Below are 15963 nucleotides of genomic sequence, written 5' to 3' on the forward strand. Positions count from 1 at the left end.
AAGACTCACTGACGGGCTGCTGTGAGACACTGAACCCCGGTAGGAGTGTAGGCACATGTGGTGGACGTGTAAATACAGGCAAGTGTAAAATGTTTATCGTGTAAATGGAAGAATAAACATATTTTACCAGTTTGAGTGAGAGGAAATGTAAATGTTGTGTAAGTGAAATTAATGTATATGTTATTTGTGTAAATTGAAGTAAATGTAAACGAGAATTTTCAGGAAATATCAGGAAAATAGGAACATGATAAACAATGTAAATATTAGTGTAAATGTAGACACGTGTAAATGGAATCAAAGAATAGTATACATGGACCTAATAAAAATACGTAAAATACAGCAATACAAGTTAATACAAACAAGTACAGAGTCCCTGCGTGTAAATAACAGCACGACAAAATGCCATGCCGTCTGACGTTCTCGAGTCGACTGGTAAAAAAAAAAATGGATAAAAAGTTAGAGGGTTTTTTTTTTCGTGGTGTATGTTGTTTTATCATGATACCCGTTTACTTAAGCATCTATAAAAAAGAAAACATTTAAACATTTAATTCCTCAAAGTGGGTGTTTATGTGACGTCACGGGAGGGTATAGCAAACATCAACAAACAGATCTACAAATATTACCAAGACAGTTATGTGAAATTTAATGACTATATTACAACTGAAAATATTAACTTAAATTATTATGAGAAAATTAAGATAACTTTAAAAAAACAAAATTATAAAAAAAAATTAATATGTTCACTTTATACTATACAATATATCTGATACGAAAGTTGAAGGGTAACTGAGGCGCTGTGGTCAGTTGTCCCCCCCCAGGACTCTCTTAAACTCGAGGTGGTTGCCAGAGGCTGACTTGTACAAAACTTCCATCACGTGAAAGAGTTTATGACTTGGTTAAAATGATTTATAAAACATTATCTAAATGGTTGTTATGAAGGCAATTTTATGAACGGATCTTGATATTATCGATTATTTATTTATATTTACGATAATATGGTAGTGATTGTAGAGTCATTTAGCTTACTCTCTCCCTCGTGTGACGTCATCAACTACCTCGTTAAATGTTAAACGCTTGTTGCAGGAGTTTTAGTTTACAATCATATATTCTAAAATTGGTTGCTGTTTTAGGTAATTATGTGGCAATGTTTTAAATAATATGAGTCTTGATACTTACTGTAAGGTGGTCACCTGTCGAGTTGTACCTTATTAAATATTTGCTGACACACCTGTTGTTGTTATTGAGAGGAATGTGGATGAGAAGTGTACAGTACAGAAAGTAAAATACGATAATGAATGATTAAAGAAAAAGGTTATTTAAAAGCAAAATAGGACCATAAGCCCTCCCTCTCTCCCTTCTCACGCCTTCTCTCCCTCCCTCCCCCACACCCCCTCCCTCTACCGGGTGATGATGCAGATGATGCTAACATAGATAAGGATGATATAAGAGAAACACTTGACAAATGTGGAATAAAGAATCGGGCATCACTGATAAGAGCCAAGAATCAGGACCGATCTGGCGCCGAACAGGTTTTAAGATATCAGATGAAAAGAAGAAGTATTGGCCTCTGAGTTAAGAACTAATTATTCACCTTCACAGCAGAGACCAATTTTGATAATGGTCACAAGAAGACGGTGATTTAGGGTATTGGAATGACCATGGTCTCGGATGATATATGCCTGGTCGTTTTAGGTATTAATGCAGTGATCATAATGGGGTGATATTGCCAGGATGATGACTGATCGTGGGCTGGTCATTATATCTCTCGCCCTTCCTCTCTCCACCCCTCCCCCTCCCCCTCCCTCACATACCCTCCTCTCCCTCCCTCCCTCCTCCACCGCTTGAGATGATCGCCATTGTGTTCTCAGAGACAAGACGCGCCAACCAGGTCCTGATATTGACACGATCAATTATATACCTGAGTTCAATCCCCTAAGGTAGAAAAAAAAATTATCTCGAGAATTTCCTCTTTTAACTCTTTCACTTCTTTTAAATTTTCCTTCTTTTCCTCCCCTCTTCCTCATTTGTTTTTCCTCTCTTTTCTCTCTTCCATTTTTATTTTTATTCATCTTCTTCCCTCTCACTCTTCTCTTTTCTTTATATATTACTTATTCTCCTCCTCCTCTTCTTCTTCTTCTTCTCCTCCTCTTCTCCTCCTCCTCTTCTTCTTCTCCTCCTCCTCCTCCTCCTCTTCTCTCTTCTTCCTCTCTCTTCTCCTCCTCCTCCTCCTCCTCCTCCTCCTCTCCTCCTCCTCTTCTTCTCCTCCTCCTCTTCTCTCCTCCTCCTCTCTCTCCTCCTCCTCCTCCTCCCTCCTCCTCCTCCTCCTCCTCCTCTTCCTCCTCCTCCATTCTACTTCTTCCTACCTGCCTCCTTTCCTCCTCCACCACCACCACCACCCAGGGGGACGTTATCACGGAAAACGCCCAATTTCATTTCGTGGCTTCTCATGTAATCAAGTGGCAGTCGTGGCTGGAGTAGGACTCGAGGCCTCGCCTACTAACTCACTCTCGAACAACAATTTCCAGCAAACGAGTGAGCGGGCCGGAGAATTGATAGTGTTTCCTAATAACGACTCATTATCCCTCTATAAATAAGACCGATTATCCCTTGCGGCCAAAACCCATGATTGCTTAGTGAGTGTAAGACCCCCCCCACTATCCCGAGTCTGCTTGCTGAAGCTCACTCACTCATACACACACTCACTCATGTACTCACTCACTCACTCACTGCCCACAGGATGAGTATGGGGGGCACAATAAACTAGCTGTTGTCCGCGGTAAATAAAAAAAAAATCAAATTCACACTCACTCATTCATTTATACACACACACACACACACACACACACACACACGGTATAAAAATAATGTTTAGGAAGAATAAATTTTCTTGATGGATTAAACACCAGAAATTAAAAAGGATAAAATTCGGAAGGATTAAGAACCTAAGGATTTTTTTTATATAATTATGGCGATAAATCCAAACAGAAATCCAAGGGAGATTTATATATGTATTCCAAGTGAGATAAAATGGTTAAACGGGGATTACTCATATTAAAAGGGGATTTGTTTCTATATATAAACACTTTAATGGGATTACGCCAATTAGTAAATCCTATTTTAACCCCTCTGGTGGATTTGGAATTTAATTATTTATTTGTTTGTTATTATATTTGGTCTTACACTTTTATTTGGGTACTGTGATATACATGACTAGTGTGGATAGTAAATATTTGATTTTAATTAAAGTTCTAGACATTGTATAAATTAGTAATGAAGATGTTATTTTTATTTTCCTAGGGTAGTTTACAGATACAATAATTTATAATGTGGGTCTTATATACAGCACTTGAATTTATATAGAACGAAATTTTATATTATATTTTCGTAGTGTTTGGTAAATATTCTGTGTGTGTTGGGATTTAGATGAATTTTATTTCTTTAATTATTATAGTATGGACAGTGTGATTAAGTGAGGCGTTGATTAAGTTCACTCGGGCAAAACATCTTGGTTAATGAACCTTCAGTGTGTGTGTGTGTGTGTGTGTGTGTGTGTGTGTGTAATATTTCTGCGTCGTGAGGAGTTGTTTATGTCTCAGCGTGAAGTGGGTCTAGCAGCCGTCAACCTTAGACATGATTCTTACTCAACCAGTCTCAAAGATTTACCTCAAGTGAAAATATATACTAAGGCAGGTAACTACTTCATTTTAGGTACAAGTTAATTACGGATTCTCAAAGGTTACTGCGGTAGATGTATCCCGTTAATTTAAAAATGTTAGAGGGAAAAGTTTACAATATTTTTTTCTTGAAGTTACGACACAAAGTTGATTCTCAAGGGTTCGTACATTTGGTGTTTCCCTTAGGTGAAGGAGTACACTTAATTGGTTGTCTTAAGGCGTGACACAGAGTTGGCAGTCAAGAGTGATGTTGACAATGTTCTGACACTTCTAAGTCACTCTATGTATTTCCTTGCCACCAATTGAAGGGATAAAATAAACGCACACGAGTCTGAGGATCTGGACGAAGAGCCGAGCAAAAAAAAAAAACATAATTTACGCCCAGTTAAATCTCCGTGTTTAGCACACTGCTCGCCACAACTCATACCAGACAATTCATGGTCATTGTGTGTGAGAGAGGAGATGGCCGCCCCCAGATAAGGCTCGCAGCCAATTTCAGCCGTGGTAGATGCACTGCTCTTGCCGTGTCACCTCACAGTTCCTCGGTTTCTCGACCTTAATTACCACCTTGTAGGGCAATGTTATGAAGGCGGAGGCGTCCTGGGGTCCTGCACACCACTCACACGTCATCAACATCCTTGAGACACCCACCTACGTGATCACATCTCCTGGGGGACGGCTGGAGGGTTGCCACTGTGGACAGTTGAGACAGAAATACAGTATGAGTGCAGGTGAAGGTATAAAGTACACAGGCAGTTCCTCATGTGGTGATAATATCATAACCCGAATATAAATAGATCCGATACAGTATATACAGTTAAAGATAGTAATGTACCTATGTTTTTCTTTCTGTTGGACTCTTAAACATCACTGGAGGTGTTGGCTGTGTGCTGCCAGTAAAACCTTCCCAAACCTGGAATTCCAAGATTCTCGTGAGGTATCTGAGCGGCTACAGCGAGATGAAGGGAAGGGCGGAGCAGTGGTTGTAGGTAAAAGGGGTGAAGGTGGAAGCGAACGCGAGAACGAACTGCGCCCAAGGTAACACAGATCTGACGATAACATCTCCTAATTGGCGAGGGAACGACACACTGTTGACCGCTGCGGAATGAGTTATGTCTCTCCCACACGTCCGAGACTTGTGGCCCTATGCCCGGGAGTCTCTGTGGTCCCTAAGATGAATTTTTCTCTCCATTGGAAACATAAGAATACATCTAAATCGTTCACTTAATCACTGAGCTGGTGGGCAAGATGGCGTCGGCTTGTTTTTGAGACTCTACTGTACGTAAATGAGTTGTCTTAAGTTTGGTGAGATATTAATGAAGGAATTGTTAAGAGTACGGTCCTTGGCCACCCCGCTTCTGGCTGCACCTGAGGCTCACATTTAGATGCCAGGAACAGTGATATCATAGGGGAGAATAAAGTTAGAGAATTTGAATAAAAAAAAAGATGAGTTTCAGATGGTGGTGATAGAGGGAAGCAATTTGTGAAAAGGAGACACGCCCATTGACCAGGTTGAGTCCAATTGTTGCCTCAATAAAGGTCAGGGGCCACACTCTTAAAGATCACAAAGTTTGTCTTCTGTTCACTCTAAGGACCGACAGCTACTATAGTCACAGTGTTGTTTTGACGCCTTTTTCTAGTGCAACCATAAGATGCGTTTATATTATCTTTGATAGGAAATTTCAGCGTACGAACCTTTTAGAAGAATCCGGACCCAAAGACCAATTGGGTGACTGGCCGGACCCAGCTAACAAGTGGTGCTTGTTTGTGGTTTAGCTGCCGGAGACGCCGCCGGCGACATGGAGGAAATAAACACAGAGAAAGAAGAAAAATATACAGCCAAGTGGTGACTGTAGAATACGGTGATTTGTGGGGCAATATTATACGACCTTAACACTGATGATGGCTGATAGTAGGAGGGTGCAGTGTGTCGCCCCCGGGGCAGGTAACACCCATTACTGGAGTATTACCTGCTTATTGAGGCTATATAGCTTATTGGATCTACACACGCATACACACTACTTATATATATATATATATATATATATATATATATATATATATATATATATATATATATATATATATATATATATATATATATATATATATATATGATAATAAGTAAGAGCAAGTATTGGGCCGAGGTACAGGGTGGTCGTCAGCTGTACACATACCCGGGCCATAACTCACTCCCCACCCATAACTTTCCCTGGCGCCGGAAGATGTGCCAAGAGATGCCTGATTATCAAGAAATCAACCTCTAGCATATTTTGTAAACACATCAACGGGTTTAAATTAGATGAATGGTGACATTATAAAGCAAAAGCCATTAAAGCGGGTGATTTCTTGTATGACATTGTCTACAAGCCATTAACTGTTTTCCCGCCATAAGTGTTTAGAGGCAAGTCTAAAGTGGCTGGCCCGGCGCGTCCCTTATCTTGGCATTTCCTTTCATCCCACTAATGACTCGAGCAAAAACTGACAGGGCGAATTCAAAATTGCGCAAAATCTCTGAGTCCACATCCTGCAAATGACTTCCAAGCTTTAAAAAACGCTACACAAACAGACGAGGTGGCGCTCTGTTTTTGCACATTAAGCGAGGTGTATTGTTCACTGTTTAAATAAAGCATCAGTCAGTGTCGCGGAGACCCTTTCCATTAATTCTGCAAATCTGGCGAGAAACTTTTGGCGCCCAGGCGGGAGTGTCCGGATGTGGCCAGCTGGCGCGCGCCAAGGCTGCGTTGAGGCGATCAGCTGAGTCCTCTCAACTGAGGTGATGGCTGGTAATGGACTCCGGCCACCGTCACCAGGGAAAGAAGAAGGGAGGCGGCTTCTCCTCACAGCCACGGGCGGGCAGGGTGAGAGGCGGAGTGCCCACTGATTACTTGTAGAGGATAGTATGCAAGAACACCATCGCCAAGGCAAATACACGAGCATACGCTATGTAAACACGCCGCCTCGCTCACTCTCCCGCCAAATTATTAACCTTTTAAACCCATATTGGAGTGACTGGTGGTTTTTAGACTGTGGGTGAGGGCGGTGGGGAGGCTGCTGGTGATGATGACGATGATGCAGACGCTTTGATCTATTATAGATCTGTCTCATCAACACTATTGGTTTCTGCATATGTTGTGCCTCGCCCTGACTCTCACCAGGAACACGACTGAATACCTCAACACACTTGAGATAAATAAAAGAGTGTGGGAGTTAAAAATAATATAGATAAACAATTCTGGTGATTGTTTTATGTTATGCAAAACCTCCCAGCCCCTCCCCCCCTTCTCTCTCTCTCTCTCTCTCTCTCTCTCAATATTAGGTTCACTCGGTAAACCTCACTACCTCCTCTAGGCTCTAACTGTACCTCTTCTCCCCTTACCCTGCCCTCCCTGTCGCTTCCCTTTAACTAAGCATCAAGACTTCTAAACTCCCCTCCCCTACTCCCCCCTTTGAGTTGCCCTACATATGTCCATCTTCCCCTCACTCTGCCCCCCACCCCACCACACCTTCCCTCACCCCCACCACACCTCCTCTCCCTCACCCCACCACACCTCCATTCACCCCACCACACCTCCCCTCACACCCCTCACCACACCTCCCTCACCCCACCACACCCCCCTCACCCCACCACCCCTCACACCTCCCCTCACCCCACCACACCTCCCCTCACCCCACCACACCTTCCCTCACCCCACCACACCTCCCCCACCCCCACCCCACCACCTCCCCTCACCCCACCACACCTCCCCTCACCCCACCACCTCTCCTCACCCCACCACACCTCCCCCCACCCCACCACACCTTCCCTCACCCCCACCACACCTCCCCTCACTCCACCATACCTTGGTTCTAGGACAATTCATCATCGGTTAGGTTAGGTTAGGTTAGGTCAGGTCAGGTCACCAGAATGTGGCAGGACCCGTTACCCGATAGCCAATGATGATCCCTGGATCCAGTACCCGGTAAGACCAAAATCTCTCCTCATAATCCCGGTACTGTGAAATCAGTCTCAGAAATGAACCCCGGTAAAATAATATCACCTCTAGACCTAAACCCCGGTAAAATAATATCACCTCTAGACCTAAACCCCGATAATTTGAAAGCAGATAGAGACAACCTTTTATAGGCATACAAGGAGACAACGTAACTAGCACTTCACAGCTGGGTGGACAGTGGGCGCCCTTGGAGAGAACCAGCATTATTTGTAACAGGGGAGGGGGTCAGCCTTAAACCCCCAGTAAACCAAAACAATAAACCCAAATCCTATGATAGTCAATCGACATAAACCCCGATATATTCGAAATCGACCATAACCCCGGTAAATTGAAGTTGGCCCATCAGACCAACAGTACTTCCCGGTAGGTTAGAATGAGTTGAAGGAGGGAGGGAGGGAGGGAAGGAAGGGGGGAGGGAAGGAAGGAGGGAGGGGAGATGGGTAATAGGACACCGTCGCCTGGAGTAATTAACCTGGCGATGGGTGTTATTAAGAAGGTCGTTAGCGGAGGTGAAAATTAGCCCAGGTGGTCGTAACTCCACCCATTAGACTCGTCCAGGCAAACTTGATTTTTTTTAATTAATGATATAATTATTTCCCCTCACTGGGAGATTATAACCCGGGTATGTGTGTGTGTGTGGGGGGGGGGGTTATTACCTCCTATAATTATATCTACAACTGAAATAAAATAAGTATAAACAGACACTTCTCGCCAGGCAGTTTATTTTTTTTCGTCTTAAAGTCGTCTAGCTCTATGAATGCCAAACCTGATTATAAACTCACTCACACACCTGCCCATCTACTCACTCACTCTCTCCCCAGTCACCTAATAAGTCACATACTGATATATTCACTATGAAAATTTTTACTCAATCATTCTGCTCTGCATCAGCCTAAGCCCAGCACCCCAGTTCATCTCATCACGTTGGGGTAGAAATTATCGCCTTTGATATAATGTACAATTAGGGTTTTTTTTAAGTTCATTGCATTGGTGAATCTGTACTTGTTAAAATATTCCAACTTGAATCATTGTAAAAGTTAATGTAGTGGATAATATTTGGTTAATTATGTTATAGGATATTAAAAAGATGTTTATTGTTGAGGTACTGGAGTTATTTCTTATATTTTGACTAATTAGGATATTCACAGGTGTGGGTGCTTGTAACTTTGGCTTCATTTATCAGTCACATGTGTAGGTGCTTGTAACTTTGGCTATTTTTAACAGTTACAGGTGAAGGTGTTTGTAACTCTGGGTAATTAGAATATTATAAGGTGAATTCTGGAGGTAGAAATTTTCGTATGTGATGATAAACTTTGTAGTGGTTACTTTGTGTGTTGGGAGAGGAATATCTGCGCAAGAATGAAACAGTGAGAGATAGAGAGTGAGAGAGACAGAGGGTGAGAGATAGATGCAGAGTGAGAGAGAATAGGGTACCTGACTCACTCACCTGTCCCATGGCACCTACCCACCCTATGGCACTTACCTGTTCCCTGCCACCACACCTTCCTGGCTCACACCATCTGTCCCTTCTTAACCACCTACCTGTCCCATGACCCCCCCCACCCATCCCACCTATCCCATCTCACCCACCCATCTACCTGGCCCATGGCACCTGACCCATAACAACCTTCGTGAGAGGAGAGCCGAGGGTGCCAAAGGTAATCACCGCCACAAGCAGGGTTTGTTAATTAGTATTGCAGGTGTGGGTCATAAAAGGCCAGCCAGCAACCCCCAGGCCATTATTAACCTAATAGGCCTTTTAACGGCTTAATACCTCATTTATTGAAGCTACGGGAGGTAAAGGGATTACTCTAATTTCTCTAATAGTCTTTTTTATGAGGCTAAATTATTATAACAGAGTTCATAGTCAAGGAGACGTGATGGGTCTATTTTTTTTATACACCTTTTTTTAGTGTTATTATTATTGTATTCTCTCTGTGGGATTTTTTTTTTAATTTGCTTCGTGTTTTTAGTTTTGTTGTGATTTTTTTTCTAGTATTTATTTTCTTTTCTGTTTGTTTGCGTTGTTGAATTTTCTTCTTTCTTCATTCTTCTTTCTTTCGTTTATGACTGAAAGACTGGTGAGAGATAGAAACCATAAGAAAGAAGCAGAGAGAGAGAGAGAGACGAACAAACCAGCGAAAGATCAAGCTGGGAGATTGAGACCTGATATCACAAGGCGCGCAAGGGTGAAGGAAAGTTGTTTTGCTCAGAGAATTCACGAGATTTTAACGACACGTAGCAAGTTGAGAAAGATGGGGCGACGACAGTGTGAGGGGAGAGAGATAAGGAGGGGAGGGGACACATGGGGGAGGAGGGGAGAGGGGAGAGCAAGATAACAGCGATGAAGAAAAGATAAGATTAAAAAAAATCGTGTGTGTGTGTGTGTGTGTGTGTGTATTTGACCAGCCTAAGACCTCCAATTACGTAATCCACGAGTGTTTTAATCTCAGCCAATCATAACCCTAGATGAACCTGTAGTGGACTTCTCCCCTACAACTGCGTAGCCACAGCCACCAGCTGCTACCGTCTTCCTTAGCAACGAAACTCGCGGCAAGCGAGCGGCGTCACCAGATGCTATCGTATCCTAGCAACAGAGCAAAAGACCGGTTACTTCTCGGGTTTTCCCAACATGACTCATAGAGGACTCACGGCTGCTGGGTATATAAGCTCTGTCTCTCCATTGAGATTCATTCTGGTCTCTCTTCTTGAACAAGCAACACCTCCTCCTCGCCGCTACCTGGCGGCCCTCGCTTCTCCTCGCCTGCCTGGCGGCCCTCGCTTCTCCTCGCCTGCCTGGCGGCCCTCGCTTCTCCTCGCCTGCCTGGCGGTCCTCGCTCCCGCCAGCGAGCATGGCGACCCACCAGCTGTCCTTCTCTGAGCTTCCTCACCAATCAGTTCTCATTCTGCCCATCTTCCTGAACACGCAACACCTCCTCCAGCAAGCTCCACGCTGTCCAGCTTTCATTCAAACAGGAGGCCAGCAACAGGCAACATCTTCTCTAACGAAGCTCCTGCACATCTACCTCCTTCAACACGCTACTCACCGAACGTCTCTACTGAGCAGCTCCTCACCACATGGCACCTCCAGCACCAGACTGTCTATCATATAACTTATATTATACAAGAAAACCACATTAGAGTTTCCATCCATCCTGAGTGCTAGACAACATTACACCACGAATTCCTACAAACACTTTAAAGATTATAATCATTAGCTGTGGGAGTACAGTATCCGATTCAAACAACACTACTAGCCAATGATTGTGTCTTTAGTATTCATCCAGGGTTATGATTGGTGGAACACAAATTGGTATCACTGACATCCTCTAATAAAGATGGATGTTCAATTTTTTCCCAGCAATGACGTATTTTTTTGTGTGGGGTGGGGTTGAGTGTATCGCCATCACCGAGAAATTGATGCCGGTTTTCATTCAAGTTGTTGCAAGAAAAACATCGTTAACATCACACTACGGACGCATCCATTATTAATTGTTCTATGTCACTGTATAATTTGAGACATAATGAATAATAAAATCAATTTTATTAATATTATATCACTGACAATATTGTTGAGTGTAAACTAAGACAACTAAGTAACTACCCCCTCCCCCCGCCCCGCCCCGCCCAGCACTGCCCCGCCCCGTCCCGCCCGCCAAACCCCACGTAACAGGTAATATCAAGGTGTTTAATCATCAGTTAACATAAGCCTACAGGGTCTTTAATCTCAAGGTGATGCACAATATCATAGACGCACCTGAACCAGTCTACCAAGTTCGGATCACAAGAGTAACTAACCTAAGCTAACTTAACCTGACCTATCCTAACCTAACCTGACCTGGGATTAATTTCAAGAAAGGTATTTATCAAGCTAAAGCGAACAGGACTCTATGAAAGTTTCGAGCTGGTAATTAAATGGCAAATAAAGTAAGAAGTCAAGGGTAAGGTAAGGTAAGGTAAGGTAAGGTAAGGTAAGGTAAGGTCAGGTAAGGTAAGGTAAGGTAAGGTCAGGTAAGGTCAGGTTAGGTTAGAAAGAGAAGAGAAGAGAAAAACGAGAGAAAGAGATAGTGAGAGAGAGAGAGAATCAAAGGAGAAAAGGAACTTGTCATGTGAACTGATATATAAAAAGGAAGGTGGAGAGGCCAGGAGGCTGAAGGTATATCGTCCCAGTGCCATCACAGGATAGAAAAAAATATCTTTATTGCCAATATATTCTCGTCAACCCTTTCCATAGTAGTGGTGGAGGGGGGAGCAAGGAAGGTTGGAAGAAAAATTGGAGGCAAAGGGAAATAAAGGTAGGGAGAGGAAGAGAGATAAATAGAAAGAGGATGAGGAGAAAGACACTGGGAGTAGAGAGAGAGAGAAAATGGCCGGAAGTATAGAAGTAGAGAGAAAGTAGGAGAGAGGGAAGTACAACAAACAAAAGGAGAACGAAGTGAAGGGTGAAGATAAGAGAAGAAACGATCGTATGAGAGAGAGAGAACAAGAAAAAAAAACAGAATAACTAAATAATTTTTTGTTTAAATCAAGAAAGAATAAAGGATACGAAAAGAGGAGACGAGGGTAAGCAAAATGTAATAATGATAATAATGGGAAGAGAAAAAATATAAATAAAATTAAAAAATATCAACAGAAATGAGAAAGAAAAGACCCAGAAACGAGGATAAAACAATCAAGAAGAAGAAGAAGAAGAAGAAGAAGAAGAAGAAGAAGCCCTACAAGGAGGAGGAGGAGGAGCGTCTCAGTAGTGACATATGGCTAAGATCGTCTCGTTCATGACGGTGGAAGACCCGCTGAGTGGGTGTTGATCCGCTGGTGCCAGAGAGGGATTCACAATGGGGAGCACTTGGGTGAATATGACCACCCAGGGCTGTGTCAGGGTGGGTGGGTGAGGGGGGGATTGGTGGGTGGATGGGTGGGTGGTTAGTTGGTTTGTTGGTTGGTAGGTGGTGATAGTGGTTGGTAGGTGGTGGTAGTGGGTGGTAGGTAGTGGTGATGGTGAGGTATTTGAAGTGTTTGGTTCTTCAGCTTCTCCCCAATTCCTGCTTTCATCTCCTGCCCCTTCTCTCTTCCCCTCCCTTCCCCACCCACCCTCCCCCATCCTCTCCTCCCTCCCCAATAACAGAGGTGCAGGAGATGAGTAGAGATTATTACATAGGGACGAACATCCGTATGATGAATGACGATTGAAATTGTTTGAACGATTGAACACTAGCTTCTGGTTGACTGGTGTAGGGGGGGGGGTAGGGGAGAGGGATGGTTAGATGGGAAGGGCAGTGGACGGAGGGGAGAGGAGAGGGAGGGTGGATCTTAACACCCTTGCCGCCCCCATCCACTATCCCTGCCCTCAGCCTCCTGGGCAAGACAGAGCTAGATAGATATTCAGTAAATCTTCATACAAGTTCACACTGTTTCATCATATGCATAGATAGTGCAGTATACATACAGTGTGTGTGTGGTGTGTTCTATTACAACACTCACAAAAGGCAGTATATATATATATATATATATATATATATACAGTATATATACTGTTTATAAATCTGAGTATTTTTGTGGCGTAATGCCTTTTGGGTGTACAGTGTGAACAATCCAATTCAGTTAATGCATGCAGAGTGCGTAACTCTCTCTCCTCTCTCTCTCTCTCTCTCTCTCTCTCTCTCTCTCTCTCTCTCTCTCTCTCTCTCTCTCTCTCTCTCTCTCTCTCTCTCTCTCTCTCTCTCTCGGTTTAATGGCTCAGTCAGTCTTGATGGAATAGGTTGTGTTGCTTAACTCTGAAGAATTAACAGATGGATGTGTAAAGATGAACTGAGAGAAGGAGGGAGGATGGAGGGTCTGTGGATGTGGGGGTATTAGAGGGAGAGAGGGAGTGGGAGAGAGGGGGAAGATGGGATGGACAGATTAAGGGGAAGACCATGCGGAGGAAAATGGAGGGAGGGCACGAAGGAATGATCTGGATGGTGAGGTAATGGAGGAAGGAAGAGGGAGAGGGAGGGAGGGAGGGGAAGTAAAATGAAGAGGGAAAGAGGATAGAGTAAGTGAGGAAGAAGAGGGTTGTGAAGAAGAGAGAGAATGGCGGAGGGAGGAGGAAAAAAAGGGGTCAAAGAAAGGCGGCGAAGGAGGAAGGTAGATGAAGAGAGGTAGGAGGAGTGTAGATGGGATTGGATGAGAGCGTCACGACGACTGGCAGGTGATCGCTGGTACTGATGGGTCCGGCGGTAACGTGCCTGTTCAGGACGGCCTCGTTGTTAGAGAGGATTATGTCGGGTGTTGTGGCACTGGCACGTCTGATCAATGTCGGGAAATCTGGCCCGAGGTGTTGCAGTTTTCCCCTTCTGATGTTGTCATACAGCGCCACACCGACGTTGTTCTCATTACCGTGTCCTAGTATGGCGTGGCGCGCATTTAAGTCCCCTATGATGTATGTTGGTTTTCTGTGGCGTAGCAACTGGTTGAGGTCTTGTTCGGGTAAGTAAGGACGTCTGGGAGGTAGGTACATTGTGCATATGATAACAGGTCCCCTAGTTGTCTCCACCTGCACTCCCACAACTGAATCCTCGAAGTCTGGCAACACTCTGTGACTCAGCCGTTACCTGACGGCCACAGCGACACCATCGTTCAGCTCACCCGTCATGTTCCTCTGGTATACAGTGTAGCTAAAAATTTTCAGCTTAGTTTCGTCCTTTATGCCCGTACTGTTTAACAGAATGATGTCTGGGTCTAATTGCTAGTATAAGTTAGACAGTTCGTTACGTCTATTAAGGGACCAGTGTAAGACATTATGTTGGACAATTTTCATCCTGCTAACGACTGCCATTTCGGAGACTGTAGCTTGGGGCGTCGCTTGGAGTGTTTGCTCGGCTTCTGCCATTTCTAGGGGGACGGAACTTCTCAGCAGAACCTTCGGACATCTGCTTGTCAGTCAATGGCGGGCCCTCGAACTTCTCGTCACCCGTGTACAGGAAGGTGTTCAGGTCCTGGGCCTGCGTGTCGTGGTAATCAACTGACGCTGCAGCTCGAGGGTCTTGTTCCTCTATGGAGTGAGTCGTCATCATCTGGTCGCAGCCATTGACTGTGGTTGCAGTCCGATGGTCACTGTCGTCGCTGGGAGTGCATGTAATGGGATCGCGGGCATTTACGGTGTCGTTGGAGCTGTGATTCCAGGGGGACTGACTGGCCACGTCGGGATTGCGGTTATACTGACTTTTGCCTAAGTCAAGGAGGTCATGGTCTATTTCTGGCGTGGGTTGAGGTCGTCGATAAGTCGTTGAGTGGGTTACTGCCTTAAGGATTTCTTTTGAAGGGACTTTGTCGCTTATTTCAACAGGTGCAATGTTGTTCCTGGTTAGTGTCTCGTTGAGGTGTTTCGAGAATGAACCTGGATGAACCATGTTCATGTGATGGGCATGCAGGTAAGACAAGTATATAGTGGTGGCTTTGGACTCGTCCAGCTGTGAAGAGGAGACGCTCCTGATGCTCTCGGCCACTGCGTCCCTCATGGCGCCCAGTGACTCAGTAACTGCCTGTTTTATTGAGTCCTTGGTGGTTCTTATCTCTGATTGCAGGACTTCCATGGTCTCGCTGACATTGTTGAGCTTTTGGGAGTCTGCTTGAGTTTCTTTTAGAGCGTCTTTTAGGGTTTGGCTGTAAGCCATGATCGTCGACTGAGTGGTCCTTTCTATGGTGTTAGAAATTTCCCTGGTTTCTTTTTGTTTGGTAATTTCGGACAGTTTCTTCTCTGTTTCTTGAAGTACCTGAGTCCTGACCAGGCAGGTGGCAGAGAAGGTCCTGTGGTCACCCTCGCAGACGACACACTTTTTTATGGTGATACGGCAGTCTTTGTATAAGTGCTGATCAGAAGAACACTCAGAGCATATGACCCCTTGCATGGGGCAGTTCTTGGTCATGTGGTCATTGTATTTATAGCACTTCATACATTGTTGGATGGGCGTATACTTTTCATATTCTATTTGGTGGGATGAGATTGAATACTCTAAACAAGGCAGGTTGCTCGGCCTCATCATTTCTCGGAAGGGCATCATTCCCCACGTGAAGTACAGACTAAATAAACCCAAAGTCGCCGCAGCCAAATTAAAACGTTTTAAATTGATGCCTGAGAAGATACAAGTTCACCTGTACAAGGCGCTTCGTGAGGCCTGTGTTGGAGTACCCATCTATATCACTCGTCACACTCGGGAAGACCAGACTACAACAACTACAGAGCTTCCAAAACAAGTGTTTGACGTCAGCCAGTGGCCAAGCGCCACCCTACCAGGAGACAGTGGAAGCCATCC

Source organism: Homarus americanus, unplaced genomic scaffold (assembly GCF_018991925.1).
Source record: "Homarus americanus isolate GMGI-L3 unplaced genomic scaffold, GMGI_Hamer_2.0 scaffold39155, whole genome shotgun sequence".
In the NCBI taxonomy this organism is placed as follows: domain Eukaryota; kingdom Metazoa; phylum Arthropoda; class Malacostraca; order Decapoda; family Nephropidae; genus Homarus; species Homarus americanus.